Source organism: Cyprinus carpio, chromosome A12 (assembly GCF_018340385.1).
Source record: "Cyprinus carpio isolate SPL01 chromosome A12, ASM1834038v1, whole genome shotgun sequence".
NCBI classification, from domain to species: domain Eukaryota; kingdom Metazoa; phylum Chordata; class Actinopteri; order Cypriniformes; family Cyprinidae; genus Cyprinus; species Cyprinus carpio.
Genome location: NC_056583.1, coordinates 21,958,723 through 21,975,991, shown reverse-complemented (window position 1 = coordinate 21,975,991; position 17,269 = coordinate 21,958,723).

Here is a 17,269-nt window from a genome sequence, read left to right as displayed (position 1 = left end):
TATTTTAGGACTATAGTAGTACATCAGAATGCCAGATGGAACCATTACCAGAACGTAATGACAAAAATGTTGGTTTAAATGTATTAATAACAATAATATTTAATAAAAATATTAAATAAAATAAAAATAAAATACGAAAAGGTAAAACAGTTCCTTAGTGTGCACATCTAAGTATCTTTAGGACTATATTAGTCCAGGAAGGAATGAGATGAACCATACCAGAACTTAATGACAAAACGTTGGTTTAACATGGGATTTAAAAAATAAAAAAATAAAAAAATTAAAAAAATAAATAAAGAACTTACCTAAAAGAAACCAGTCTCTAGTGTGCACATAAAGTATCTCAAAAAGACCTATGATCTGAAAAGAAATCATAAGTGTTTTTGCTTTTGTTTTACTTCCCTCTTTCCTTCTCTGCATCTTTCTGACACGACACACTACCTGTAACAGCACAGTTTGTTGTTTAGTTGCTTTCTTCACAACTCCATGAGGATTTTTTTTTCTTCTTCCTAACACTATAGTTGCTCTGTTTTCTGTTTTTTTTTCTTTTTTTTCCAGACTGTTTCACCTTCCAAGAATCATCTTGCTGTCTCTTCTTGCATACAACACAATCAATACCTCACACACTATGCCTGGGGCGCCATTATGCAAAGAATACTACATCCAATTTACACACAGAAATAAGCAACTTTCCAGCGGGTAGTACATAATCACACAAAACAAAAACAGCCAAGAAACACCGGCCACGGATTCTAAAGATTGCCGCTGACCTCCCTGTACATGGGGAAATTCACACCTCAGCCTCTGTGTTGGCTTTGGTGCCCAGGCCGCATGCTCTCGTTTGGATAAAAAGGGCTGTTTTGGGTGTTGAGTCACACCTCGAATTGTTGCTCGGATGCGTTTGTGTCACAGTGGCGGAGCGGCTCGCTAGCCGTGAACGCCGTCTTTATCCGCCTTGTTCTCTGGGACCTTACCTGAGCTTAGCTGATGAGAAGAGCGCGCCACTTATCCCATCTGTTACACACAACTGCACACCACATATAGATGCACTGTGCTTGTTGTATGAGCTTGTTGAAAAGTCGGGAAACAGAAAAGAAAGGTGGCTTGAGCAACAATAGTTCTATGAAAATGGATAAGATGTACAATAAGTCAATTTAAGCAAAAGTAATGACTCACTCTTTTTAAAAACCAACATTATTTCATCTGAATGACTACAAATGTTACAAACTTTGTGAAAAAGATGAGTTTTAGAAACAGATATGGTAAAAAAAAAAATTTGTGAAAAAGATGTGTTTTATGAAAACCTGCCTTTTTTGAAATAAGTTATATTTTAATTCCCTATGGAAAAACTGTGAATTGGCATTTGCGTTACTTCACATTTGATGGTTTATCACTGTTTCTTCTTTTTTTGTTATCAGTTATGTACATGAGGGTTTTATATTACATCTCATATAGTGGTTAAATTAACGTTTATTGCATTATTTTAGTGTCTTTGTATTTGTATGTATATCTTATATATATGCGTGTGTGTGTGTGTGCACACGCAAATGTGTACACACACACACACACACACACACACACACACACACACACACACACACACACACAAGCATTTACTTTAGTTTGTGGAGAAGTTACTTGTTATGAATTTTGATTCAACCTGTGCTAAGTATATTATAAAGGAAAAACATGTTTAAATTTGTTATAACATTATTTCAGATAATGAAATGCATTTTTTTTTACTGTAAATGTAATTTATGTCTATAAAATATTTAATGTTTCTACAGTATATTTTACAGTAAATTTCTGGAAACCACAGCTGCTGCTTTTTACCATAAATGTATTTGATTTTGAGTTTATTCACACCCACACTGCTGTTTCAAACAGACTCATCCAGTGATTGGGTGGATTGTGTGTGTCTGTCAAATTGTGAATAACAATAATTTATTTGTATGTGTATGTGACATAAAGAAGAATGAATGGTCACCCCAAAATGCATTATTTATGGACCCTGGGTGTCAGACCAGACTGGTGAACTTGAACCGCCCTGTTTCTTCCTCTTAAATTGGTGAGATTTCATTTAGGACACTGCAAATGTGACACGTTTCCCCGCCAAACATTCACAAAGACACACATTATGCATTTGATTTACATTACTGGCCTCTTACTGCAATAGAATAAGCCGTCGAATGCAATTTAAGCCAATAAAACAGAACGCCGGCCGCATAACAGTGCACCTTGAAACCCTGTGAAATAAAGTTAGCACGGGCTTGACAACACAATGGTTCTATCCTTCTGTGTACACATGTACCTCCTCTTGTCTCACCTCATGTCTGTGTCTAAATTTTCTTTGCATTGTGTTTACTGTATATGCCAATAGTGTAATATTAAACAAAACCAGTGTGTCCGGTGTCAGAATGATAGATTACGGCAGCCAGGCAAGGTCACCCCAGAGGGCCAAGGAGCCCTGTCTCACTCTTGCAGTTAACACTATATCCGTATTGTATGAGTGTCACGAGCAATCCAATGATTTATTGCTTGGAAGGGTCTGCTCAATTTTTTTCCCCCTCTCTCTCTCTGCCTCTCTTTTTTGTGCCTGACCAAATTGCACATTTTCTGGAGAAGGAGGCAAAAATATCCCAGCACATAGATTAGCCTGATCTTCTGCTTCGTTTGGATGGATTCACAGTGTTGGGAGGAAAATTTAGGAATGCTGATGTGTGTCTGGGCCGTGCTTGTTAACAGTTTTCATAGCTGATGTTTGCCAAATGAGGGATCATTTGTATGGGCAAAGAGGACGACCACACCCTGGAGTGAATTTCTACAAACCTGCCAACAATGAGCCTGAGTCATATTTCACTCCACAATCAAACAAAGTAAATAAGAAATTATATATTTGCTTTAAAAAAATATATTTTGTGGGATTTTATTTTATTTTACATTTTTTTAAGCATTGTGCCTTTAATGAATTTAATATATATATATATATATATATATATATATATATATATATATATATATATATATATATATATATATATATATATAATAACATGTTTAATAGAGATGAAATATAGATGCATTATGCATTACATTATAAGTGTAGACCATTACATTTTCACAACCAATTAATTGTGTCACAGAAAACAGAATACAGAAACATACAGAAAAGTATTTGTTTTTAAGTTGAGTAAAACAGTTAAAATGAAACTAAAATAAATGCATATTTTATTAAAACTATTTTACTAAAATATTTAAAAAATAACTTAAAATTATAGTAAAGTGCTTATTAAAATTAAAATACAAATAAAATACCACCATACCCACAATCATACTAAATTACTTTTTAAACTAAGTTTTAAAAAAATACATTAATTATAGTGATGCTAATATAATGAGGAAAAAAAATGCAGTATATGAATATGAAAACAAATTACAGTAATGAGAAAATTAGAGGGTAAATGCAGCTCTCATGACATGCATTAAACATTACAGTTTTAAAATAAGTTTCATTTCCTTTAAACAAAAATATTATTTCCTAATGCTTTTCTTAGGGGGGAATTTGAGGTGAAATGTCAAATTCCATTAAAACCTAAACAAATAAATGCATAAACACTCATAATTACATAACCATCATACACCAGATGATCATCCAATGAAGAAAACATTAGCACTGACCTCAGAATGAGCGTCGTGTCACATTTCGGCAGCCCTGCACCAGGCCCATGATAAGATGAAGCATCGTTGCCTCAAAGGGGTTTCAGGCGGCCTGGAAAATAATGGTTTGCCACTTATCAAGCTGTAGTCACTTCTCACTTGCAAGCCATTTTCCTACAATCAATAAAAACATGAGGCTCTGATGCAATTAAATTGATTGCATTTCTTTCTTCTTGTTTTTATTCTTCATCTACTTTAATACAGCAAACAAACACCCTGCCAAACCGAATACATTTAGAAGTGCTTACAATGAGACGACCTAATTTAATGTTTAACATTTAATTGCTTATTAATTACACTTTAACCAGTTCATGGACTGAAAGTGTATGTTTGTGACATACAGTATCTGAAGTGCACACATCTATGGAAGCTTGTTTCTGCCACAGGGTAAAACATTCAAAAAGGTACTTGTGACTTTTCATCACAATTCTGAGAGAAAGAATCTATCTATCTATCTATCTATCTATCTATCTATCTATCTATCTATCACTTTCCTTCCAGCGTCCAGTATGTTGGATGTCAGTAGTATCTGATGTTATTGATTCTCTCAAATCCCGCATCACCAAATGATATCAAACTTGCTACAGACCATGCCACCTATATTTTTCAAGAAAGAGGAATACACATGGCTTCAGTTGAGGGTCGAGGTTTTCACATAAATATATATTGTTGACTTGTTTATCGTGCATTTGGAGCTGTATGAACTTGCACAGAGATTCTTCAAAATTCTCCTTTTGTTTTTCTCTGAAAAAAAAAAAAAAAAATGTATAAATAAATAAATAGCAGCATGCAGGTTGTAAAACAACATGTGAATGAATTAATAATGACAAAATTGTCATTTATTATTAAAACACAAAATGAACATGGGCATTATGCAATGTGTTGGCTCTAATAAGCACTTTGTTTTTTTCCTTGTGCATTGCCACCATTTAATTAACTGCAAAATGACACGTCCTGTATTGCGGACATGTTGGCGTCAGACGGGTTTGACGCAAACAGAAAGTGGAAACAGTAGTTTTGGGCTAAAGGGCAGATGTGTTGCCCGGATTTTCTAATTGAGATGAAATTAGTTAATGATGAAGCGTTTGAAACAATGACATCCGCCCAATGTTCACGCCCAAACGCCTGAACTCCATAGTGATTACAGAAACTTAACATGTAAATTGCAGAAGAACATAGAAATCTAGCTTCGAGTCCCAGCAGATCGTTTTTGTGAGAAGATAAATCGAACACACGGCAGCAGTTTCCTTTCCTATTTGACAGTGTTGTGTTGAAAAACGTCTTCTGAAATGAGATTGTATGCACAAGGGTGTAGATGAGGCCCTATAAATTGAGATTGTGACGTAGGAGAAAACGCCGTTTCTTCCCTTTATCTGTTTAACAGAGTACTAAAGGATATTCACCCCCCCCCCAACACTTTTCTGAAAGTCTTGTGAGGAATAGCCAGGTTTCAGGCTGTTGTAAAACTACTTCAGCTGGTGTTATGGGAATGGAAGAAAGTACGGTTTTCATATATATACTAAGAAAGATGAGTTTGAACTATACATTGATGTTGTGTCACAAACGTGGAGACCAGCTGCTTGATGACGATTATTGTGGTTTTTAGCCTACCTGTAGATTTCCGTTGTACAGCCAAGTGTGGACTATTAACTGTTACCCAAACAACTAATCTGTGTCATTGAATACAGAAAAGTTATATTAGAAGATAAGAAAAAAGTTCAGACTTTTTATTTCCAAGTTGCTTAACAAACCTTACCAATTCGTGATATAATAGTACTTAATTACATACAATGTGTTTAAGTAAAGGTATTTTATGAGAAAGCCTTACAATTTGTATAAAATGTATTTCTTTATAAATACCAAACAGTTATTTTTTTAAAGACAAGTAAAAAATACAAACTACTTACATTAGTATACTAATAATACTGTTTTATATATATAGTTTGTTATGGACAAATATCACAGAAAACTCAAAAGTAAAACAGTATCTTATATAAAGAGACATTTAGTATCTATACATAATACTAAGATTGAGTTCTATATTAATAATATACGTGAATTAGTATTCATTAAGGAATAAAAATAAAGCCTTTTATTAATTCTTTATTTTTAGTTTTTTTTTTGTTATCTTCGTTGGTTCTCTATTATTGCATTGTGCACTTACTTTAAGTATTATCTGAAGCACATTTACTGCTATCACTACTGGTATGAATCTTTTGCTACAGATAATACAATCAGCAACTCAATTGATATATTCTCTTTTTTATGACGCTAGGCAATTGTTATTGACAGGTTTCGTGAGATTCGGACTTTACTCGTCTCTTCTGAAGGGGTTAAAGCAGATATAAATACATTTCACAAGGATAAGAACCTCTGTTGTGTGTTCAACACCCTATAGTTCTTTTTGAGCAACTCAGAGGCAGGGATATGCCTCATTTCATGGTCACACAGGATGTCATGCGGGACCTCCTGTACTGTACTTTACGGTTCAAGAGCCACGCTGAAAACAAGGGATTGTTATCGTACACCACAGTGAAGGACAGTAGAAGCAGTCAGGAAGCACCCAACCAAAAGTATCGGCTCAATGCCACCAACGGGCGGCCAGTCCCCCGGGAGATGAGATGGGAGGAGCATTAACCTGATCAAGTTTTATCATGTAAATATTTCAGAGACTTTGCCTTTTATTCCACTATGGATGCTCACACCAGTCTAAAAGTGAAATGCTAAATTTTAATATTGATCAATTTTTAATGGTTTGAGAAATTATAGGCTTCTAGAGTGGCAGAGGTAAAGTAATTGTTTAATAGAACAGTGGTATTTGCAGCAGAGGATGGGGATAAAGCATCCGACTGCTGTAAAGATGACACGCTTAATAATGCATGGGAGTCTGAGCCGTCAAATAACTTGACCTAAAATTATGTCGCCTGGGCTGAATCTGCTGAAGCGTTGAGAGTGGATCTCTTCACGTTAGCCGTGCTTGCTCACTGTCATATTAACTTTATTGCTCTTTTTTTTCTGATGTTTAAGATGTCTCAAACATGGGCTAAAGCTCATTTAATACATTCTCAAATTGACTCAATCTGTATATTTACAAATAATTCTGTCTGCGTTCATTTCCAATTAGAGCTCCGACCTAGTAGCGCGAAGTGAATTTTTGAATGAACTCTGGAGCAGAAGCATGACGTGTGACACTGAACGGGAGCGTTTCCTAATAACCACACATCCCTGAGGTTTTGATTTTATCGGTCAGCAGAAAATTGATTTATGGAGACTTTTCATGTTCTTCTCACCCGCAACAATTATAATCGCATGAGGTGTAAAAATAATGGTTGTATCATGATAGCTGACAATAAAAATGAAATAAACCATTGTGGGACGATCGAAGATAAAGTAGGTGTCGAGTTATACCCTCGTTATAACAATCTATAAACACTATGGGATCAGAAAACACCATAAAGAAAGTACATCCAAAGAGGATTTGAAACCCTCAGTATACTCCATCCAACTCCTAAGCACCCCATGCACAACAAGACACAACCCTCCTAGCACCCCCTGGGCAATCCAATAAAACAGTAGCAATAGTAATCAAGTAAGCATTGACTATAGCATAAGCTCTAGATATGATAGTCTACTTATTAGAATATTTTTTTTGTGTTTTTGTTTTATTTTTCGTTTGTGTAATTCTAACTGTTAATCAGTTTGGTGCCCACTGTATAATCCTAATAAATCTTATGGAACACAAACTTTGGTAAATTCCACACGAATATTCAGATCTTTATCTCGTGAATAAATGGTACGACTACTTTCCCTACTTTGATTTAACGAGATTATAATCATAGTTGTTCGATGACTGACATCCAGTGCTAGGAGCTATACTGAAATTGTGATTGGGTCTTTCGGTGCCGCACTGTATCCTAGGTGAATGATAGATGTCGTATTTTTTTTTTTTTTGTGTTTGGTACACATCATTTTTAAGCATGTGTAGCCAATCCCTGCAACTTATATACCGGCGCAGACTGTACTGCGCACGTTGCACACGCACTGGCACGAACTCCTAGATCTCGGTTTAGCAGGCAAGCTAATGCAATGCAAATTCACAAAAACCCTTAGTAACTCAGCGCTAGACGCTGGGCAACAGCAAGTCTTGGCAAAATGATACTGCACAGTAGAGGTGACACTGATATGTTGCCCACTGCACATAGGCTAACTGCAAAATGCAAATTACATGACAAAAAGGACGAAGTTAGGCGGTACCTAGAAACTTACAGCTGTTGCCTGTATTCCGTGTAAATGCCACTGCTAGCATAAGGGTAGCTTGCAAAATGCCCAATTTACTTTGATTACTTTTACAGACTCAATGACTCTCATAGCCACATGTGGCGTTAAAAAAATGTAAACATTTCCTATGATTTTACAGATATAAACCAAGTGTAATGACATCACAGTGCTGGTTCGTATACTGAGCTGTGATTGGCTTCTTTCTTCCATGTAACATGCGTATTTATAATCTATTTTTTTTTTTTTTTTCACGGTCTCACATCTGTTTGACTCTCTAGCCCCACCTTAACAATTTTAAGCCAGTCTCAGGACATGTGTTGATTATTCTAAAAAATCCGCATGGGCACCAGAAAAACAATATGTACACTGAATTCAGTGCAAAGCTAATGCAAAAGCACATTACACAACAACAAAGTTACCGAAAACTTCAACGCTTTGAGTCTTTTGCCACTAGCCACACAATTACTTTGCAAAAATGGCCCAATAAACATTTTTTTAGGTGTTTACAAATAAAACAAACAAATCTCAACCCACAATGTGGCGTACTCTCGGCAGATATACGAATGCAATGTAGGGGTTATGCGGGGGTTGGAAGATGAGTCAGCAGGTCTAGCAGCAGGGAGCTGGTAATAGGGTGTGCTGGGGCTGGTTTAATAATGGTAGCGTATCCATGCCCTCTGTGTCCACATTCATAAATTTTTATTGCATGAAAATAGTCGGGCCACCCTGCTTAATGATGTCTGTTTAAGTGAGCACGGCAAGTCTCTCTCTCTCTTTCTCTCTCCCTGGTTGTCTTTCTCTCTTCCCAGACAGATTGTATTTGTGTGTAGGAGTAAGGATCCAGTGGCAACTCTTTTCATTGTGCTGTATAGAGGAGACCAGGGCTAGTATTACAGTAATTATAAGTTAACAATAAATGCTTTTTTACTATGTTTGATATCCATCCTGCAAGTGGTCTTGTTTGTTTGCAAATTTAATGCAAAAAAAAAAAAAAAAAAAAAAAAAAAAAAAAAAAAAAAAAAATAAAAAAAAAAAAACAATTTATGGTAAATGCCCAAAAGTGAAAAAAATTGATGTGGATGAGGAAAGCCCCGGAGAGCAGATTAGAGACAGAAACTCGAGGGCGGGATGCTCGAAAGAGAGGGAGAGAGAAGAGAGTGAAGAGGAAGGCGAAGCTAGAGAGATGAGGAGAGAGAGAGAGACGGAATGATGAATAATCGGAGACACTCATATTTGTGTGTAATGAATTACAGAGCTCACACCCTAACCCGCCTAACATTTTACATAGGTTGCGCTCTCTCCACAAGCAACCAACTATACTCGGATCATCCTGGCATTTACCCTGGACGCGATGATTCACGGACGCGCTCCCTTCGTCTGGCATAATTCAACCCGGCAGCCAATGGACAGCCTAAAATAAAATATTCATTATTGGCTAACTTTCTGTCCAGTATAGTTTAAAGACTTTTTCTCGCTGTTGTCCTTTAAATTCTGAGCAGCTGTCTCTATTACGGCACAGGGGGGTATGGGATAGCTGATTATTCTGCCATCACCAATGCCTGGCCTGGATTCATTTGGACCCGAGCTCTAGGTTTTAAGACCTCCTGTTTGTCACTACAAATGCCATGTAATTTGTTACATGAAGAAATATGATGAATTTGGTTTTGTTTCGTTTTCGTTGTTAATATTCTCCTAATGTACTTTTTAAAGTGACAGAAAAAAAAAGAGAAAAAAGGAGTATGAGGTTGTTTTAAATTACACATTTGAATCTGGCTCGGGGTCACTTAACAATCCCAAAATCCCTTATTCTTTTTCTATTTGTTCCTTTTAACACTATGCCTATACCATACTGTACTGTACTTGTACTATACTTATAAAACAGCATTGAGAAAACAACACTGATTTGAAGTAAAAGATAGAATGTCTTTACCGTCACTTTTAAAAAAATCAATTTAAATGCATCACTTGCTGAATAAAAGTATTAATTTCTTAAAAAAATAAAATAAAATAAATAATTAATGAATAAATGAGTGCACGGATGAATGAATAAATTAATAAATACAGTAAATAAATAAATAGATGAATAACTCTTACCAACCCCAAACTTTTTTTGAACTGTAGTATACAAATACATATGCACATACATTCAACAATATCATAAAACTCTCAGTACAGGATGTCTAAAATAACAGTTGGTCAACTATCAATAAACTAATATTACAAAAAATAACAACTCAAACACATTCTGATAACTATACTTTTATATTACCTGGACAAGCTTTGATGTTTGGGTGCTATTAGGGTGTTCAAGTGTGGTTTCTTGCTGGCTTAAATAAAATAAATTAAAGTGCTTATTTATGAGAAACAGTAATAGTGATGCTTAGACCACTTACACCACTATAAACTATTTGCATAAGTATTTGGACTGATATTTCTGATATTTGGACTGATATCGTATTTTTTAATCTTTTACACTCAGCCTTATGCAATCCACTAAAGCATCTAGCATTACTGGAGAAGAAAATCATCTTGTGAGCAGAGAAAAAAGCACAGACGGGGAAAGTTAGGAGAGCAGATGACAATCCTGCAGGTCATGAGATGTAACAAAGAGGTTTGTGAGTTCCTGTGAAGGAAATAATGGGTCTAGCTGGAGACAGCAGTGCGGCAGTAACGACTTCACACTTCAGTCTGTTCAAGACGAGAATGACAAATAACTCTATAATAAATGCTGACCCACATAACATCATTTGGTGACAGGAAACACTGCTTTCTGCCGGCTCCGCCGACACCCCTCGTCTTCTTTCTGGGTCACACGGTCCACACATACATGTGCAAACGCACATACACACTCGAGCATGCATAGGCAAAAGTTTAAGTTTAGCTTTCTCGGGCATCAATAACGCATGTAATTTCTACCATGACGGGATGAAACACAAATTTTTGCCACCCACAACAAAAGAGTCACGTGATGAGAAGCACGTGCCTTGATTTGAGTGTCTTTACTGCAGCAAATACACTGTAAAAAGTGTAAAAATGTAGCTCTTATCTAAAATAGCTTTTTCTACTTGATATTATTCTAAGCTATCAGCTTATTAATAAAGCTTTGTAGAACTAGTAAATGCAAATGAAATTTAAGTAAAAACGGGACTGATTCACACACACACACACACACATATATATATATATATATATATATATATATATATATATATATGTATGTATATATGTATATATAGTATAGCGCGCGGATGTATTTTATGTGTTTGTTATATGTGTTGCATTTAATTATATTTTTCTGATAATATTTTTAGATGTTTACATGTAACATATTTTATAAATGACCTGACAGAAAACATCCAAAAGCTCCTATCTGATTCCAAAGATGCGATATATAGGAAACAAAGTGAAATGACAGTTTCCTATAAATGACAGCGCAAACACTCTTGGCACTGACTACGCGTCAGAGCAGTTAAACAACTGCGTACGTAATGACTGTGGGCTACAGCGCACAGATGTATCCGTGGCGACCCGGGGTGCGACTGTACTGGCAGCTGCCTGGCAACCACTGGGGCCCCCACATGAGGGAGAGGGGCCGAGCTCATTATGAAGGATGGCTCCTGTGCGACACAGGCGGGGGGGAGGCACTTTTAAAACATATACCATATGGCAGTCAGGATTAGAACTCATTTATCAGGGTGGAAATACTATTTTTTGCACCTCAGGTCCCTCCTCTCCACTCGCTCACGTCCCCTCCCCCTCCTCTGCCTCTCGCCTTCTCACTGGGAGATTTGACAGGTTTCAAGAGGCAAAAAATTTCATCTCAAGTGCCGAGCAGTCCCTCTCGAGTGCTTCATATCTCTCTTGCTTTCCTCAGTAGTGGGCGACTCCTCGTCGGGAAGATCGTAGCACACTTCCATGTAAATTAATGTACACCTGAAGAATGGGAAAGTGAACAGAGAGAGCGTCCCGGCTCTAATGAGGGGTCTCGCAAACCAGGGATCGGGCCTCTGTTTCAAACACAAGGAGGGGAAAACACTCATAAAGTCGAAATCATTTTTGCAAAGCGAGATGCTTCCGCCAGTAAAATCTGGCTATTTGTTTCAACCGTCAGAAATAATGTGCTTGAAAATCGGCAATAGGCATGGACTTCGTTGGGTCATCTGTTATTCCTAATGGTCTAATTGTTCTCTTGGCAGACATAAAAATTAGAGCCACTTTTTACGTCATTTACCAAAATTCCTAATTAATCTAAAAGTATTACACAGAGGCGAGAGGCTGTAGAGGAGCGTTTGGCGGGAAAGATGGCGTCTGAAAATGTCCTGCTCCCCCTTGTGTTCACTTGTCTGGAGCCGAGGTGACGGGTGGCTTTATCCTGCCAGCGGAGCGAATCAGGTAAGTGGCAGGCAGTGTTTCTCCTCCACAGGATGAAGGCCTCCAATATATATCATGCCACTCTACCCAGTGGTAATAGCATCATACCTTCACTGGCATACACCGACAGCCGAGAGACAAGTGCCTGCTGGGATCAACCTAACTCGATTTCTGCCTCTTGTTGCATTGCTCTAAACTGGTAAAATCATAAACCTGGAAAGGGACTTGATTTTCTACACCAAAAGTATCTACAAACAGTATTTAAACACGTCAAAGTATTCAAGGTTTATTTATATTAATATTCCTGAAAATGCTTTACTCATTTGTTAACATATGTTAATGCATCATGCACTATATAAATGAGCATGATATCTGTGCAGCAGTAATTCTCGCTGTTAATGCTTCTTGGATTAATAAAAATGCAATAGTTCTTTTGTTTTGGAGTACATTTACAAAAACACTATTTCAGTCTTTCTATTTCAGAATGTTAGGTATAACATTATGTTACAAACCAATTCTTTGTAATTATTTGTGAAATTTACTAGCAACTTCACAGGTCTTTCTAGTTCAAAAGTTATGTTTAATTGAATGTGTTACTTTTTAATTACTAGTGAAAATTAATAGCAAGTTCTAAGCAAAAATTGTTTAAAAGTACATTCTAAACTTTTTTTCCAGTATATATTTGTGTTCTTCATACATCCAATTAAAAATCACTGGGACCAGCTGAGTTTAAAGGTTAACCTGCAATAAAATGCCACTTTCAGAATATAAGCTTTAGCATTGTTTGTTTTGTAGATGCCACATGCTTTTTATATTTTAGTATATAATTCCAAGCATTCAGACATTTTTTTAAGTGTGTCTTAAGTGTGCAATATATTTTAGGGCCAATGTGGAAGGTTATTTTTCAATTGTGGGAGTCTCAGGGCTCCTCCAAAATTGTATCTACTTTGCCAAACATTTGAGTACTAATTTATTTCTAGAAAGGAGTGCTCCTTTAAAGGCAAGTAATGGTTACATTTTTCTCTGCTGTCCTTCCTGTAGCGCCTCTTAAAGGCAGTTCTTCTCTCTCCGTCTGCCTTGGCTTCTCCTCATCCAACGACCTCAACCTCAGCACCTCCGTTAGCATAACATGCACGGCGTAAGAACGAGGCAGGACCGCGAGACAAACTACTTTTTGAAATGCACTCCCCACCTTGGCCTTGTTCTCTCTCTCTCGCTGTTTACAGTTCCCCAAACAAGGCGGAGGCAGGCCATGAATACATGCGACCACGCAGCAACAGTAATGCCGATGTTAAAGGCCACTCTCCTGGAAACACACACCTCCATCCTGGATTCAAAAAATGTATTTAATGCAATTAATAATTGAAGACGTGAGAGCACATGCTTGTCAAGATGACATAGATGCATGCTCCGCCAACAATGCAGGGCTTCCTGCAGGAGCTACAGGACCGTCGTGCGCTGACCTTGAGTGGCATACAAGATAGAGCCAGGCCTTCTCTCTGCCGCGCCAGGCCCCTCATCAGTAACTGCCCTTATCCCAATTAGAGAACTGTAAAAACATTTCAAATTAATGCAGCCTTAACTCCAGGAGCAGGCCCCACTCTCTTAATTAGGGAATAATTATTCACATTTTTGATTTCTAGGGGGAGTGATCACACAGAAATTATTTCCGAAACTTAGGTAACAATGGCCTGGCAACGAAAAAACTCCTCACTCCAAAAAAACTCCATTAGCACTTAGGAAGTGATTAACACTTGAGTACAGTGGAAGCAGCATCACTAGTAATGTTTGATGGTTCCCTGTCGGTCAGCATAGGACACTGGACTGTGGACTAGAGCTAAGAAGCTAACTAAGAAGTCTCCAATCGACTTTAAATGCTTGGACACCGTTCTGCCCAGGCCTGCACAGGGGACACTTTTTTGACTCTGAAATTCAAAATGAAACTTCTGAAAAATTAGAAAATAGAACTGACAGTAAAGGAACAGAAACATCAAATGAAAGAATGTTGTGTACTTTTTAAAAAGAGGGTTTTAAACAAACCAAGTTAGCTAAACATTTAAATATATGAAAATATAAATATATCTGAAAAAGAAACAAACAAAAAAAACTTATAAAAAAAGACAACTGATGACATTTTAAATCACACATTCATTGTATAACAAAAGCAATTTAATGACATTCTACCAACAAGAAGAAATAAAATTAAATGAATACATTAATGAATGCATGAATGATACAGTAATATATATATAATGCAATGAAATTCAATGACATTTAAGTGTATCTTAGTGTCAAAAATACTTAAAGTCCAGTGTAAAGAAGTTAATTTTTTTCAATTAAGTCTCCCAGAGAAGTCAATGTGTAGTGAAGTAAAATAAAATAAAATGAAATAATAAAAACATAAAATAAAATAAAATAATAAAAGTAATGAAACAATAAAAAATAAAACAATGTATTAAATATAAATGTTAACTTAAATTAAAATCATTGAATTGGGTTGATTTACTTGAATTAAGTCAACTTAAAATCACTTATATCACAAAAAAGAAAGTCTGAACATAAGTCATTCTCTCTTACGGTCTCATGTTAACACGTTTAAGTCTTACTTTAAGTCTAGGTACTTTATAAATAGTGTGGTGTTGGCCTCATGCACTTCCACTGTAAATGCCTTCCTTTGACTACTATTTTTGAAGGATGAGTGGGAAAATTATTTCAAACAGACATTATGCTATATGATGAGAGGGCCATATCCTCAGCACGGAAAGTGCTCTCAAGGAAATGACCCCTACACAAGCGCGCACACATGTACACTCACCAGTGTCCGTTATCTCGCCAGCAGCGGGCTTAACTCTGACCCCTCCACGTTCAAGGGCAACAAACAAGCGCTCTGGTGCATGAAACTCTGGAAAAAGTAAAAACGCATTTTATTATGCCTGCCTCGAACGATCATACAAGCAGAGAGCTTTAATAAGCGCAGATGTCATCAAGCTGGAGAGAAAAAGTCGTATTTATCGGAGGTGAGCTAACTGCCGAGATCATACATAGGAATCTAAACGCACACAACTCAAAAACTGTGGATAATGGAAACAGTCAGACAGCCCCCAGGGAATGAGGTTACATCCTCTCAAACCCCCACACACCGAACACCCCACACAGCGAGCCACCATTGACCACGCAGCACCCCGTTCCTGGCTGTGAGGTAAGCCGAGAAGTGCTGACGAGACACAGGGACAGTGCTGTGGTTTGCATCCAGCCAATATTTAAATCCACATTAATAGATTTGGGGGCTCGTTGGTTGATGAAATTAAGACACTGTCTCATTGCACCGCGTTCCTCTGGTCTCTGGGTGCTGCATCGAAACATCTGACCGAGCTTGGACAGAGTATACGAGGTTTATGCACAGTAAAAAGTCTTGGTTTTTTTTAGCTGTTTTTTTTTTTAGACAGGTTAACGGAGCATTAAGCTATTCGTGTCACCGTTTGGTATTATTACAGCTGGTGGTCTAGTAAGGAAAGAAAACTAAATTTAGTACTCTTTAAAAAAAAGGAGGCAAAAAGGTCAACTAAGTTTAAAATAAGTCAAATATATAACAGCAATACACATTAACGTGTGGGTATACATATAACACAACCACAGAAACAATAATCATATTCTTCTCGTAAATAAATAAAATAATAAACACTAAAATAAAAATAAGAGTGACACGCATTTATTATTTATTTATTTTGTTTTGAAGTCTGTCTTATGTTTACCAAAAGCTGCGTATTATTGATCAAACAAACTGTAAAAAAACGTATTTTGTTAAATATCATTGGCAAATATATTAAAATAGCATAAGAGATTTTACAATTGTAATAATCATTTCTAGCATATTACTTTTTTGTACTGTTGGTGATTGTTTTGTATTTGAAATAAAATGCAACAACCAATTTCTTGTTAAAATCATAATTATCCCAAAAAAAAGAAAAAAAATTCTCAAGTTAGTAAGTTGTTTTCATGAGGTACCATTGACTATGCAATGTTGGCATTTGGTAACTGTGTACACCAAGTGAGACACTTTTAACTGAAGATGAACTCATAACTTTGCGAATGTGTAAACCAAAACCCGGTTCCCATTATTCACAATGAAGCATTCTTGGCCTAATCATGTGAAACAACACAAAGCACAGAAAAGCTCTATTCTGAACAGTGGAAAATGAAAAGCGTCATCCATGTCAATTAGGACGACATTTATAATTAATAACGGTAGAATTGATCCATTCACAGACATAATGGTGAATATGGCAGGAACGGGTTATTTGATTATTCTGTGACATTTTTATTCGATATTATATATTTAGTTATTAAACTCCTAAGACAGACGCTTGAAATGGCATTACAACGCATCACCGTAATCACTCCGTATTTCGAGAGGATTTTTAGAATCCCCCTTCTAAAAGAGCTTATTAGGGAAAATGATTAAAGTATATCCATACACGCCATTACAGTTTCATTCAGAGAAGAGGAAATGTGCCACTTTGTCCAAAAATTACAATCAGGGCCATTAATATGGCATATCAAGGCAGATAAATTGCCTCACGTCCCTCTAATAAGGGAAGAAGGACGGTGTGAAATGTAAAAATCAATTAATGCACTTGGTCTGGCCATAAATTAGGGGAGCACTATTGTCAGATGTCATTTATCATAGAAAACCACAGGGGGCGAAAAGTGCTCTTTAAATTAAGCCTGTAATTCTGTCACCTTTTGCATCAGGGAGCCCGCAGAGGCCAGAGCAGGGGCTATTGTTCATCATCTAAAGCTCACTTAGTTAAACGACCGATGCACGTTTGCCATAATAAAAGACCGTGTTGGACTTTATTTTACGAAAGGACGATGCCTGGTGTGCACTTGTTCGGTTATGTAA